The following is a 15,379-nucleotide window of genomic DNA, read 5'->3' on the forward strand; positions in this document are numbered from 1 at the left end:
TCTCTGCACCAAAAGACTGGGTCCCCGGCATGCCCCTAGGCCTCCTTCAGGTCTTCTGGCCAAATTCAGACTCCCGTTGGCATCAGTGCTGTCACTTCACCATCTATGCCTCTTTCAAACCCTCTGTGTTCCTCAGCAGGGCGGCGTTGGAGGGGTGGGGACGGGGGTTGTGGGGTGCAGTCTCTTTCCTTCCTCTGCATTCTGGGCCCTCCATGTTCTTGAGGTGCTGGGCACAGGAAGGAGAAAGCTGGGTGACCTCCAGAGGGAGAGGGGAGCCCGTGAGTGCCATGTCAGGATGGGAGAAGCAAAGCCTCAAGGACAAGAAGCTGAAGGTGCAGTACTGGAATGCTTTGCAGACTCGCTCCTTGTACCAAGACATGTGTGGCCCCCAGACTCTTTCACGTATTTGATAGGCAACCCTGTCACATGTCCACCAGGGTTTTAGAAAAATCCTGTTGCTTATTCTTGAATGGAATCATCCAACAATGATGGGATATCACTTAGGAAGCATCATGTCTCAGCAAAGTCTTGTGCTCTCTAGAAGGACAATTTTGGGAGCATTAACGCTCTCTCTGCATTGTTTTCTTAACGCTTTCTGTAGTGTTTAGTGATGATATTTGGGAATCAAAGTACATAGCTAATTTGAATTTGCAAGAAGAAAAACTTCTAAAAGGTAATACTTTTCTTCTTTAGCAAGAGGGGCCATACTCTGCCCATGCACCGGGGGAGGGGCAGAAAGAAGGAAGCTGCGGAGCCTGCAGGAGGCTGGCTGATTTCTCACCAGCTGAGCCCTCCCTGGGCAGCTTTGTCCAGGCCTTCATGGCTGTGGAGAACAGATCCTGCATGCCTTTTGTCTTCTGCGAGCATCTGCCACTCCGGTATGGCCACCAAATGTTCTTCTCCGTGGTGCATGCCAGGGAGCTTTGCACACAGCATTCCATAGTTAGCGGGGACTAGGGGACACGCCCCAGGTGGATATGTGACAGGCAGAAGAGTAGTGCAGTGTGCTGTTCAGGGCGAGCATGCAAAGATCAGGCCACCTCTTGGGGAGACGGCCCATAGTGCAGAAAGAAGTTATCTTTCTTTCCGACCATTCTCTTTTTCTCTACACACGAGCCCTGCAATAGGACTCAGTGGCTGCTGCCTTCATTCTGGGCTGGGCCACTCCTGCTCTGGAGGGTGGAACACTGAGATCTAAGGGCCTCTCCCTGTCATGATCCCTGTTTATCCTTCGTTGTGCTAAACACGATGTTTGTCATTACTAAAGGGCTCTTAAAATTGCATCTGCACGTCTGAATAGCCTGCTAATGCAGAGCTGCCCTTTGCATTCAACAGAGGAACCTGCTTCTGCCTGGCTCTAGGACGACGCTTCTTGCTGGGCTCCTGCCAAGTGCAGCTGGGCTGGGCCTGGAGCGACCAATCCACCGATCCACCAATCCGGAGGGCAGCCCAGGAGGAGCGAGATCTTAGTGGAGGGACGCCCTGCCTGTCTGTGGAATGGCTTCCTCCTGGGGGCAACCCCGAGAACAAGAGGGAAAACAGCCTGCCCTCCTCGTCTCCTGCCCTCCTGCAGGCAGCCACCTCCCCAGCTAATTGAAAACAAAAAGGGACGCCGTTGTGAAATTCAGCCCCCAGCGCCATCATCATCTCCTGCGGGCTCAGGGAGCTCCTCACTGTGTTTATTTACAAATCAGCACATGCTGTTTTGGCCACGGCAGCAGACAGTGACCCCAGAGAGGCAGGCCCGGAGCACTACATAAATTGCACAACACAACCGGGTCATCTGTCCCCTTTGCTGAAGATTCCTAAGAAAACAGAGGCAGCTGACTGTGCGAAGAGGCCATCTGGAAGCCACCGTCAGGGCCCGAGGGCTCGGGGCGTGTATGCCAGCCTTGGGGGTGCTATCCGGACACCACCAATGTCACTGCTGCTGCCAGCCTCAGTTTCTCCATCTGCCAAGGGCGCATGGTGGGGGGGTCGGGGGGTCAGCATACAGTGATTAGCAGCCACCTGGGGTACTCTACCGGGCAGGCGTCTGTGCTGTGTCCTATAGTTTCAGCCGCACGTTCTCTCTCATTTTACAGATGGGAGAGCAGCTGGGTGGCTGCCGATTGTCGCCCTGCCCATGACTGCCCTGGCCTGTAGCCGAGGCTGTGATGAAGGGCAGCAGCGGCTGCTGTTCTGTGCGAGGCAGTTAAGCAAGGTGTCCGGTGGGCTGCATGGTGACTGGGTCAGCCAGGCCCTCCCCTTTGTCTTCCTTCTGCTCGCAGAGCTCAGGGCGCAGTTTCTGGATGGAGGCTGCTGGAGTTGCTTCCTGCTCCCTGCTCCCACACCTTTCTTCAGCTGACCAAGGAGTGACAGCCAGACCCCAGGAATCTGCCCCTGTGTGGCAAAGCACACACTTTCAGTGCCGCAGTTGATGCTTGAGACGTCCAGTGGGAGGTCATTGCTTGGACTAAGACGACAAGTCCAAGCACAAACGTCCCCCTGAGGTGTCGCCGGGGGTGTTAGGAGTGGGGGATGGGAAGAAGAACAATACTCGGATGGCGTCCTTGAGAAGACTTTTGAAAGGATCTAAGAGGAACTGACCCCTCCACTGCCCCCAGATGCTGCACAAAGAAAATGGGCCCAAGAATCCCCAGAACTGGACTCTGACATTCACACTGTCTCCTTGCTGGTCACCAGCAATTGCTGTGGCTCACCCTCCTGGTGCTTCTGTGGGCCATCTGGGCACCTTGGGGAAGCCCCAGGGATTCCCATCAGCACCTCCTTCTCTCTGAATGTTCTATCCCACTGGCTCCCCAGGGTGGGGCTGGAGGGAAGAGCAGTGGCCGGGCGTTGTCAGGTCCTGCAGGGCTGATGGGAGTGGCTTCTGTGGGTGCCATGGCTCTCCTGTGTGGGTTTCCTGCCCTGGGCTCTGCGTGTGGGCCTTGATGGGCACAGGACTGTTCTTCTACCTCGTGGCACTTGGCCCTGTAGAGATGACAATTTCTGAAACAAGAGCATTTCCTCTGAATTCCAGGGAGGTTGGCTCAAGGGCCAACTTTGCCTTATGCAGGCTGGAGCCTGAATGTTAGCTCTGCTACCTGCTGTGTGACCTTGCAAAAAGTCCTTAAGTTCTCTGGGCCTTACTTTCTTATCAGGATAATATTACAAAAGGCTGCTTGAGAAATGGGATGCTTTCAGAGATAACATAGAATGAAAGCACCGGGCACAGTACAATTCAACAGCTATTAGTTCCTTTCTCCCTTATTGAAGAAGGAAGGCAGATGAAAGCAGTCTTCAGGAATGGCAGCTTGGAGAAGAGGAGAGGGAGTGGAGGCCTAGAAGAGGAGAGGCAGTAGGGGCTATGAGAATCCTCTGACACTGGCTGAGAGCCAGCAGTAAGAAAGAGAAACAAGTTGTCCTTCATGTACCCACTGGCTTCTTCCTTGCACCCTCGGGTGCCGAGCTGAGCTGCAGACACCCAGACCTGATAGCCCCTTCCTCCAGATCTGGCCGTCCAGGTTGGGAGTGACATTTGGCCAATTTCTGATTCTGAAACACAGAAACCAGGAGAGTTGAGTTAAACCAGGTTTACCAATGTGAGTGGCTTATTGACTATAGGTGCCCCTGGCCAGGCCCAGAAGTCCAGGGCTGGAGGGTGTGTGAGCCCCCCGAATGCAGGGCCGGCCCTGGCAGGTGAGCACACAGCTAATGGTAATGGATGTCATCGGAATATGGAGCCAAAGTTTCTGGCAAGAAAACAATGAAAAATGTGCTATCTCTGAATTTTGCTCTAGGACTCAGTTGAATTTTAGTGGTCATGACCAGAGATGAAATTCAACCAGTTGACTGATATTTTTAGAAATGCCTCAGGCTTTGTCATCTCAACACTGGGGAGTGAGTATCCCAGAAATCTTGGGAGTGTGGGTCACAGCACCCGAACATTAGTCCCGTACACCTTAACATCAGAATCATGGATTCCCAGGTTCACCTTGCAGAGATTCTAGTTGAGTTGGAATCTGTATAAAAATACCTCCCCAGATTTGGAACCACTACCATAGACAATTAAGCAAAGAATGAGGTAAGGCATTCTTTTCTCCAAAATGTAATTTTCTGGGGCCCTGCTAGAGATGTGTCACCTGTCTAAGTCTCTTCTTTGGTGGGGGCTCAGAGTCCTCCTGAGAAGGGCACGAAGGAGAGAGCCTCTGGCCTTTCCCTCTGTCCTTTGCTCTAAAAACACAGCCCTGTTTAACCCGACAGAAGGTGACTTTCTTCTCTGGAGTGCTCCGGGTCACGCTTGGGGACACATGAAGGATACGCCCTCCTTGTCAGGCTCCCATCGCGCACGTTGAACCTGGCTTGTGAACACAGCCGTCCTGGACACTACTAGGAACAAAGTGTTCCCAGCACTGCAGGAGCTCAGCTGCCACCGGGAAAACCTGTTTGACCACTTTAGGTCCAGATGACGGGAGCCAGCCCGGCTCAGGAGAACAGAGCTGGTCCATGAACACCCCACTGCTGCTTCCTCCCTGCTGCTGAGACCTGGGAGGGCCCTGCCCAGCATAGCACACTGGGGTGGCCCTGCAGCAGCATCTAGGCTGCTGTGCCCATCATGCCTCCCAACCTGAGGGGCTCTCGGCAGCTCTGGGGCCTCCTGCTGTCACGTCACCTAGCCCCTCACCATCACTGTCCTCATTATCTCCTGGATAGGTGTGTCCACACCATTCCTAGTCTCATTTATTTATTTATTTTTGAGACAGGGTCTCACTCCATCACCCAGGCTGCAGTGCAGTGGCACCATCTCGGCTCACTGCAACCTTCACCTCCGGGAGCTCAAGTGATCCTCCCACCTCAGCCTCCTGAGTAGCTGGGACCACAGGTACACACCACAATGACCAGCTAATTTTTTGCATTTTTGGTAGAGATAGGGTTTCTCCATGTTGCCCATGGCTGGTCTTGAATGCCTGAGCTCAAGTGATCTGCCTCCCTCAGCCTCCCAAAGTGCTGGGGTTACAGGTGTGCATCACCACACCTGGCCTCATTAAAAGACTGAGAAAACCAGATCCCAAGAAATTTGCTCACTATTGAGGATAGCTGTCAGCAGACACCAGATTTGGGCATCGAGTTAGCAAGCTCTGGCCATGCGCTTTAGTACTAGCCTAGAAAACATCCCCAGAGTCATTTTTAGAATGAGTTCTTCTTACTTAATCTTATTAAAAGACTTAAATGTGCATCAATAGTTCCCACAAAAGCCTAGTGTTACTGTTTTAAATACTGAGTTCATGAGCCAGTCAAAGACTGGGGCTCTCGCTGGTTCATTAGCTTGTTTCATGTTCGGAAGGAGACCCACCCACGTTTATGTTCAGAACCCGATATTCTGTCTATGTGCTGATCTTAGTTGGGAAGTGGTTTGAATAAGGCCAGAAATGCCAGCATATTTAGTTATGAATCCTGGTTTGCAAAGGTGCTGACTTTGGCTGTCCACAAGATCATTGGCCCCATAGCTTCCCTAACCTTTCCACACAGCTGTGGTCTTCTCTGTGGGACCTAGACGGAGGAACACCCGAGGAGAGGAGCAAGAGTGGGTTCGTTGATTACCGACAGGGCAGGGGCACCGTATCCCATTTGCATACTGACATTCTGGAAGCCAAGGGGCCTCTAGAACGAAGATGTTCAGGACTAAGCAAAGTGGGCAAGAAATGAGAAAAAAAGGTGCAACGTGTAGGGAGCAGGTCTGGGGCCACTGGGAGAGGAGGAGGCTTCCTGGTTCAGAATCCGGTCATCCAAGTGCAACTCTTTAGAATCCAAAACATGTGGATGCAGGGTTGATGGGTAATTTACAGGTTTGGGCTAACATGTGAGGGACTCTCCAGTGCTTTTGAGCTGGCCTAGGGCCCACGCTGCTGGCTGTGGGAGGCTGGCGTGTCAGAGGCAGAGCTAACCAGCTGCCTGCTTGGACTCCCTCCCGGCACTCAGAAAAGGGCTGACTTTTTTTGGTGCATGGCCTGGGTTTTGTGCTTCTGCACGGGTTTGACCACATAGTCCAGGGGCTGACAAAGGGGACTCGGAGGGGCCACCAAAGGCTCTATGCCTGTGCTGAGGATGGAGTTTAGGAATCATGGTTGGGCACGGACGGTGGCAAAGGGCTGGCCCCTGCTTACCCTCACTGCAGGGCTGGGTTCTGCTGCCTGCGTCAGCGCTCACTGTGGGAGTGGGTCTCAAAGGGGCATGCTGGAAATTTGTGGGGGCATTTTTTGGTGGAAACGATGACCATAGGGACTACTGGCTTTGTGGTCTAGGACTGAGGACGCTTGAGGTTCTGCCAGGCAGAGAAAGCCCCACATAGACAGACGGCACTGTGGCTATCATCACTCCCTTGGCTTCTCATTTGGGTGGCAGATCTGTGTTTGGGGGTCTGGTCTAGTCCCATGCCTGTGTTCTGTCAACACCACCCACTTCTCTCATGGCTGTGATAGATACTGGATCTCCCAGTGCTGCAGCTATGGCACAGACTAAGGGAGGATCCAGACTTTGTTTTGCTCCAAGCTTTGCCAAGCTTTGTTCATCATTTCAGAAAACCACAGGCCTAGTGAATGCTGGAATTACCAAAGCAAGGCCCACTGTCCGGCGGAATCCTCAGAAACTTTACCCCAATGCACGCATCTGAGGACTTGACTTGTCATCTTGGGTAGTTGTGCCTAAACATTTACTATCAGATGTTATTGTGTATTGCATCTATTTCCGTTGTTTTTGTATTACTGTTAAAGCATTACATATATGATCTATCTATTTATCTATGTATCATCTGTTATATCATCTATCATCTATCTATCTAATCTATCTATATCATCTTTATTTTTCTATCAGCTATCCATCTGTAACATCATCTGTCTATCACATTATAGACACATTATATTATCCAAAAGTTTCATTTCAGGATAGTACAGAGAATGTTAAAATTATTCATGATTAAAGGTGCTGTTTGATTCTAGCATTCATATACAAGTTGCTGATGGAATGGCCTAGAGCCCAGCCTCCCTCCACAGAGCCCCCGCCTTTGGAAAGATGCTCTGCCCAAGGCTCACCATGCCCTTGCTGCTCTGCTCTGCAGGCGCTGGGCTGGATCCCCCAGGCCAGTGAGCCCTGGCTCTGTCTCTCCCTCTGTCAAACTTGCCTGGAAGTTTGTTGCTGAGTCTGTCCTGGCTGAGGCACCTGCTCCGTTTAGAATATCACATCCAGCCAGTTCCTGGAGGTGGCTGAGTGTTTGCTTTCAGGACATTCAGTAGTACTGGGAAATGTGTGTTGACACAGGAGATAAGATGTCAGATGGGAAGAGAGGAAGGAGGCTGCCACTGCCCGGCAGGCAGCCAGGAGGCCTGTGGATCCCAAGATTGGGGTCGATTCCTTGGGTTCGTCTCAATATTGTGGGAGGAAAACATAAAGGAGCCCAGAGCCACTTCTTGAGGACTCTGGAAACTGTGTGTATGAAATAGGCACCAACACTGAGCTGTGACCTCTTTGAATATGACAAGGGTAAATTCCTAATTCCCCTTTTCCAGGTTTAGAACACTTAAAAGCATTTCGCTGAAGCCCTTCTGCCTCCATCCAGTAGGATGCCCTCCCACCTTCTCACAGAGGCCCTGTGGCTTTCCATGTGGCAGCTGAGTTGGGTTTGGGGATCCCCCTTTGAGAGGCAAAGCCTTTGATGTGCACCAGGGAGCGGACCGATCTGAAGTAGTCGTTTGACTTGGGCAACTGCTTCAGTTTCCTCATGGCAGGTGGGCAATGGGTCATGTTTCTTTGTTGATTCTGAAATTAGCTTTGAAAAGAATTCTGGAAGAGGGGACCCAAAGCTATCTGGAATAAAATCCTGGAAAGAAGTGGATGGCCATCCCCAGACAACGTGACTTTGGTTGTGTAAGTTCTGGTGGTTCTGTGGGGAGACATCAGGCTCAGGGTCACTCCATGTGCACATTCTGGATTATTCTGAGTTGGAAACCATGAGTGCATGCTGCAGCTGGTTGCTGTGGAGTCCCGTGGACTGTTGTCCTGAGAAAAACTTGGATAGGGAGGGTGCGTGTGTGCATGTGTGCCTAAGTGCTGTGTGTATATGTGCCCACATGTGTACGTGTGTTGTGAGCATGTGTGTACAACTGTGTGTTTGTGTTGTATGGGTGTGCATGCCTGTTCATGTGTCTGGGGAGGGTCATAAGAGGGGTAGGAAGAGGACAGACAGGCCCCCAGAAGCCCTTTGCAGCAGGCAGTGGGCAGGCAGGATTCACAGGACCTAGCCTGGCTCTGAGAGGCATTTGGAGGCCTCCCTCTGGGTCTTCTAGGAGCTTTATTAAGCTGTAGACACCTCTATTCCAGTTTGAGAGATGGGAGCACATGAGACTTGATGTGTTCCTGTGTGTGTTGGCAACTCCTTGCACCATCCAGTGACAAGCAGACCCTGGCAATGGTGGCCGAGCAGTGGAGACTCATGGAGACCCCAGCCTTCCTTGAGGATGGTGTTGTGCCCACTTTCTGTGCCCACAGACCTTCACCTGCACCTTTGGAGCAAAACAGCATTTGGATCTGGGAATTTTTTGGATTATGGTGTGGATACCACATACCCTACACCACCCCTCAAGGTGTGGGGAGCACCCTGTAAGCAAATGGGTTAGTGTTTCACAGTGAAACCAAGTCAGGCAAATAAAGACTCATGGACATTCAGGTCAAGCTTGGCCTCCAAATGATTATGGAATAATGGTCAGTTCTCAAAGTTCATTGGGTTTTGAGTGACTGCTTAGCAATTTCAGACCTGCAAAAGTCAACAAACTCAGTTGACCGAACAAACCCAGTTGACCCAAAAGTCAGGCCCCTTCTTGGCCACAGGACTTGGCTCTGCTTGCAGATAGGCCCTGTGCCCTCAAGCAGGGGCTGGGTAGGGGACCTAAAGGCCAACACCAGAGGTAGATACTACTGGGAAGAGACCTGGGGCAGGAGTGACCTGAGGATGAGCAGGTCTAGCCTCTGCTGAGGTGAATCACCCCTTGGATAGTCTGGAGCCCCCAGGAGGTTGGGTGGGGGCAACAGCCAGGACAGCCAAAGGACTGACCAGAGACAAGTGGCTCCGGGCTGGGCACAGTGGCACAGGCATGTAATCCCAGCACTTTGGGAGGCTGAGGTGGGAGGATCACAAGGTCAGGAGTTCGAGACCAATCTGGCCAACATGGTGAAACTCCTGTCTCTACTAAAAAAATACAAAAAGTAGCTAAGCATGGTGGCATGCGCCTGTAATCCCAGCTACTCAGGAGGCTGAGGCAGGAGTTGCTTGAACCTGGGAGGAGGAGGTCTTAGTGAGCTGAGATCGCACCATTGCACTTCAACCTGGGCGACAGAGCAAGTCTCTGTCTGAAAAAAAAAAAAAAAAAAAAAAAAAAAAAAAAAAAGTGGCTCTGGTGTGTGCACCAAGTACTTAAGAGTTCATCTGCTTGGCCCAGTAAGTGCTCTGGGGTAAGAGAGGGGTGGCTCCTTTGTCCCATGTCACACTGCCTTTTGTCCCAGTGGACCCAGTAGAGGCTGGACCTGGGCCAAGCAGCCCATGTTCAGGGACAGGGGCAAAGGGGGAAGGTGAGAAGGGGAGCCACAGCTCCCTGGCAGGTAAGGAGGCCACAGACGTGAGGGCTCTGTGAGTCCTGTCACTAAGAACGCTGGCGCCAGCTGTCCTGCATCCTGAGTGTGCGGGGCTATGGGGATCCATCGTCCCACCTACAGTCCTGAGGGGAGCCTCCAGGTTTAGGGCTGCTCAAGGCTCTCCTAAATCTGAGATCGGGTTTCCTATCTGCCTGGAAGAAAGAGCTCTAGATTTAGCTTTAAATCAAATTAAACAGGAATAACAAAATGTGATGTATTTGGCATAAGATTTATAATCACTACATCCACCACTTTAGGCCTTCTGTGGAGACAGAGGCACCTAGGGCCAGACTTGTGGATGGCAGATGGCCACAGGCAGGAGCCCCTGGTCGGAGTGGCCTCTAGAGATGCTTCTCATCATCCCTTCTGGGATTTTTTTTTTTTTTTTTTTGCCTAGTTGGAAATTAAAAAAAAAAAAAAATTGAAAAATAATTCTGAAATGAACTATACACACAAAAGAGTATCTGTAACTTACATATACATAGAAAATAGCAATAATAAATGAAGACACACCCAGATTAGCAGTTTGAACGTTACACAGACCTCTAAATGGTCCCATAACATTCTTCTTTTTTTTCCCACTTTCATTGCAGTAACCACTGACCCGGATTATGTGTTAATCATTACCTTGTCTTGTTTAAAGTTTTACTGTAAGTGTGTGAGTCGTCAAGCAATAGATGGCTAAACTTTATCTGTTTTTGAACATTTGTCAATAAAGTTATACAGTACAAATTTGGTGACTTGCTTTTTTCTGCTCATGAGATGCATGCATGTTGAGGCTTATACCTGCTGGTCAATCATTTCACAGTGCTCCCTTGTAGGAATTATTCAAAGGGTTTACAGCTTTTGCTACTGCAAACAATGGCCACCTGAATATTCCCTTAAGGGCACAGGTCCCTAAGCGTGACTGCTGTGATTCAAATTCTGCCTCCCAGCACCTGCCTGTGTGGCCTTCTATGGTCCAGAGTCATCCTTTTTAAATGCAGATAATGATACCACATGCACCAGGTGGCTCTAAGGAGGACTAAGAGAGTGAATTCAGATAAAGCATTTAACATGGTACCTCACACAGGATTAGTTTAAAGTTTAGATATAATGATGGTAACGGTGGTAGTCATGATAGTGGTGATGGTGGTGATGGTGGTGATGATGGTGGAGACAGTGGTGGTGGTGGAGATGGTGGTGATGATGGTGATGGTGGTGATGATGGTGGAGATGGTGGTGGTGGTGGTGGAGATGGTGGTGATGGTGGTGATGATGGTGGAGACAGTGGTGGTGGTGGAGATGGTGGTAATGATTGTGATGATGGTGGTAATGATGGTGGTGATGGTGGTGGTGGTGATGGAGATGGTGGTGATGATGGTGATGGTGGTAATGATGGTGGTGGTGCTGGAGATGGTGGTGATGATGGTGATGATGGTGGTAATGACTGTGGTGATGGTGGTGATGGTGATGGAGACGGTGGAGATGATGGTGGTGATGGTGGTAATGATGGTGGTGATGGTGGTGGTGGAGATGGTGAAGATGGTGATCTTGGTGGTGATGATGGTGGTGATGGTGGTGATGGAGATGGTGGTGATGATGGTGATGGTGGTGATGATTGTGGTGATGGTGGTGGTGGTGATGGAGATGGTGGTGATGATGGTGATGATGGTGGTGATGATGGTGGTGATGGTGGTGATGGTGATGGAGATGGTGGAGATGATGGTGGTGATGGTGGTAATGATGGTTTTGATGGTGATGGTGATGGTGGTGATGGTGGTGTTGGTGGTGATGATGGTGGTGATGGTGGTGGTGGTGATGGTGGTGGTGGTGATGGAGATGGTGGTGATGGTGGAGATGGTGATGATGATGGTGGTGATGATGGTGGTGATGGTGGTGGTGGTGGAGATGGTGGAGATGATGGTGGTGATGGTGGTAATGATGGTGGTGATGGTGGTGGTGGCGGTGATGGAGATGGTGAAGATGGTGGTGGCGGTGGTGATGATGGTGGTGATAGTGGTGGTGGTGGAGATGGTGGAGATGATGGTGGTGATGGTGGTAATGATGGTGGTGATGGTGGTGGTGGTGATGGAGATGGTGGTGATGATGGTGATGGTCGTGATGATGGTGGTGGTGGTGGTGGTTGTGGAGATGGTGGTGATGATGGTGATGATGATGGTGGTGATGGTGGTAATGATGGTGGTGATGGTGGTGGTGGTAATGAAGATGGTGGAGATGATAGTGATGATGGTGGTAATGATGGTGGTGATGGTGGTGGATGCTGGTGATCGAGATGGTGGTAATGAAGATGGTGGAGATGATAGTGATGATGGTGGTAATTATGGTGGAGATGCTGGTGATGTTGATGACAACTCTTGGGTACTTATTTGGAAACAGAGTCTTTGCAGACACAGTCAAGGTAAAATGAGATCAGGAGGGTGTACCCTAATCCTAAATGACTGGTTCAGGTGTCCTTATAAAAAAGGCAATTTTGAGACACAGGCACACAGGAAGAATTTCATTTGAACATGCAGGCAGAGATCTACAAGCTAAGGAACACTAATGATGGCCAGCAAACCACCAGATGCTTAGAAAGAGGCCTGGGTCAGATTCTCCCTCTCAGCCTCAGAAACCAACCCTGCCGATGCCTTGATCTCAGACTACTGGCTTCTGGAATAAATTTCTGCTGTATAAGCCACTCAGTCTGTGACAGTTTGTTATGGCAGCCCTAGCAAATGGACACAGAAAGCACAGAAAGAGAATTCCTCTCAATTGGAAAGGTTCCTACCATTGTCAAGAGATTGAATTTTTAAAATATCATTTTATGTGGGCCGGGTGTGGTGGCTCACACCTGTGATCCCAACACTTAAGGAGGCCAAGGTGGGTGGATCACAAGGTCAGGAGATCAAGACCATCCTGGCCAATGTGGTGAAACCCTATCTCTACCAAAATACAAAAAAAATTAGCCGAGTGTGGTGGCGTGCACCTGTAGTCCCAGCTACTTGGGAGGCTGAGGCGGGGGAATTGCCTGAACCTGGGAGGTGGAGTTTGCAGTGGGCTGAGATCACGCCACTGCACTCCAGTCTGGTGACAGAGCAAGACTCTGTCTCAACAACAACAACAACAAAAAGATGTTATGTGCTATATAATTTTTCTTAAAAGATTTATACTACTTTGACACTCTGTGTTACAAAAGGGAAATCTAGAAGAAAACACTTTGGATAGAATTTGATGATGGCCAGTGTGGGCACAGTCCATGTAATTCTGTCTGTGGCATGCAGTGGCTCTTGAAGACACCATAATACAGATGCTGCACAAAGGGCACTACTTCCTGTTGCTTCACTGTAGGAATTAAGACATTGAAGGAACAGAAGCAGGCAGCTGCTAGCATTGCATTTCTGTCAAGAAGCTGCCCCACAAAATGTATGGATGTACCTCTGTGTGCACCTCTACATCCAGTAGTGCAAGCTCTGCTGGATGAATGGCTTATAAAGATCTCCCCTGAATAAAATTGTGCTTTTTAACTTTAGTCTAGAAGAACAATGTCAATTCTTTGTGCATTCTTTATGGCAGCCTCAGCATGGGTTCATCACCGGTATTTATTCTATATGACTGCTTGTTAAGCTATAGGCTGAATTAAAATTGGAAAGCTCACTGAGAAGTTTTCTTGAAATACTGTTTTTCTAGCACAGAGAACATAGAAGATGGTGAGGCAGCCGCAGCTGGAGTGCTGACTGTCCAGAAGCAGAGGGGCAAAATGCACTTCAGTGTGGATTTTGGTCATTGAGGCTTTGCTGGGAGCATGCCCCAGGCTGGGTTCACTGTTGCCTGAAAAGGCAATGACCACTCAACTGTGCAAAACAAAACACTCAAATTCTAAAAAGCAAAAGATTCTGCTGGAATCATCTGGCAGCAGGGGCAGCAGGAAAGACGTAATAGAGATTTCAAAGCAGGCTGAGGAGGAGGACAGGGCATTCCAGCCTCTGTGGTTCAGCAATCTCAATCTCACCACCCCACAACCGATGATGGCTTTCTAGGTACGCAGATTTGAAGGGTGCCCTTCCATGGAGGGTGATCGAGGTCTGCTAATGCCATTGCTCTATGGGTGTCACAGTGAACACAAGTGTCTTGGCCAGTGTGCACATCTCAGGTGTGATTAACTGAGTGTTCATGTCCCCAGTATGTACATACTCATGGTTCCTCCAGTGTGCACATCCCCACAGTGTGCACATTCCCTTAGTGTGCACATGCCCCCAGTGAAAAATTCTCCCAGTGCTCACATGTCCCCAGTGTAAACATCCCACCCAGTGCACACATGCCACCAGTGTGTACATCCCCCAGTGTGCACATCCCCCCAGCATGCACATCCCCCCAGTGCGCACATCCCCCCAGTGCTCACTTCCCCCTAGTGCGTACTTCCCCCCAGTGTGTACAACTATCCAGTGTGCACATCCCCCCAGTGCGCACATTCCCCCAGTGTGCACTTCCCCCCAGTGCGTACTTCCCCCCAGTGTGTACAACTATCCAGTGTGCACATCCCCTCAGTGCGCACATTCCCCCAGTGCGCACTTCCCCCCAGTGTGTACATCTACCCAGTATGCACATCCCCCCAGTGTGTACAACTACCCAGTGCACACATTCCCCCAGTGTGTACATCTACTCAGTGCGCACATCCCCCCAGTGTGCACTTCCCCCCAGTGTGTACATCTAGCCAGTGTGCACATCCCCCCAGTGTGTACAACTACCCAGTGTGCACATCCCCCCAGTATGCACATCCCCCAGTGTGTACAAATACCCAGTGCACACATCCCCCCAGTGCGCACATCCCCCAGTGTGTACATCTACCCAGTGCTCACATTTTCCCAGTGCGCACATCCCCCCAGTGTGTACATCTACCCAGTGTGTACATCTATCCAGTATGTACAACTACCCAGTGCACACATCCCCTCAGTGTGCACATTCCCCCAGTGTGTACATCTACCCAGTGTGCACATCCCCCCAGTGTGTACATCTACCCAGTGTGCACATCCCCCCAGTGTGTACAACTACCCAGTGTACACATCCTCCCAGTGTGCACATCCCCCCAGCGTGTACATCTACCCAGTGTGTACATCTACCCAGTGTACACATCCCCCAGTGTGTACAACTACCCAATGTGCACACCCCCCTAGTGTGTACAACTACCCAGTGTACACATCCCCACAGTGTGTACAACTACCCAGTGTGCACATACCCCCAGTGCGCACATCCCCCCAGTGTGTACATCTACCCAGTGTGCACATCTCCCAGTGTGCACATCCCCCCAGTGCATACAACTACCTAGTGCGCACATCCCCCAAGTGTGCACATCCCCCAAGTGTGCACATCCCTCCAGTGTGCACATCCCCCAAGTGTGCACATCCCCCCAGTGTGCACAACCCCCAGTGCACACATTCTCTCTGTGTACACATCCCCCCAGTATGTACATCTACCCAGTGTGCACATCCCCTGTGTGTGCACATCTTCCCAATATATACATCCCCTCAGTGCGCACATCCCCCCAGTGTGCACATCCCCCAAGTGTGCACATCTCCCCAGTGTGTACACCTACCAAGTGTGCACATCCCGTGTGTGCACATCTGCCCAGTGTACACATCTCACCAGTGCACACATCCCCCTAGTGTGTACATCTACCCAGTGTGCACATCCCCCCAGTGTACACATCCCCCAGTGTGTACAACTACCCAGTGTGCAC

The sequence above is a fragment of the Rhinopithecus roxellana genome, chromosome 16 (genome assembly GCF_007565055.1).
Source record: "Rhinopithecus roxellana isolate Shanxi Qingling chromosome 16, ASM756505v1, whole genome shotgun sequence".
In the NCBI taxonomy this organism is placed as follows: domain Eukaryota; kingdom Metazoa; phylum Chordata; class Mammalia; order Primates; family Cercopithecidae; genus Rhinopithecus; species Rhinopithecus roxellana.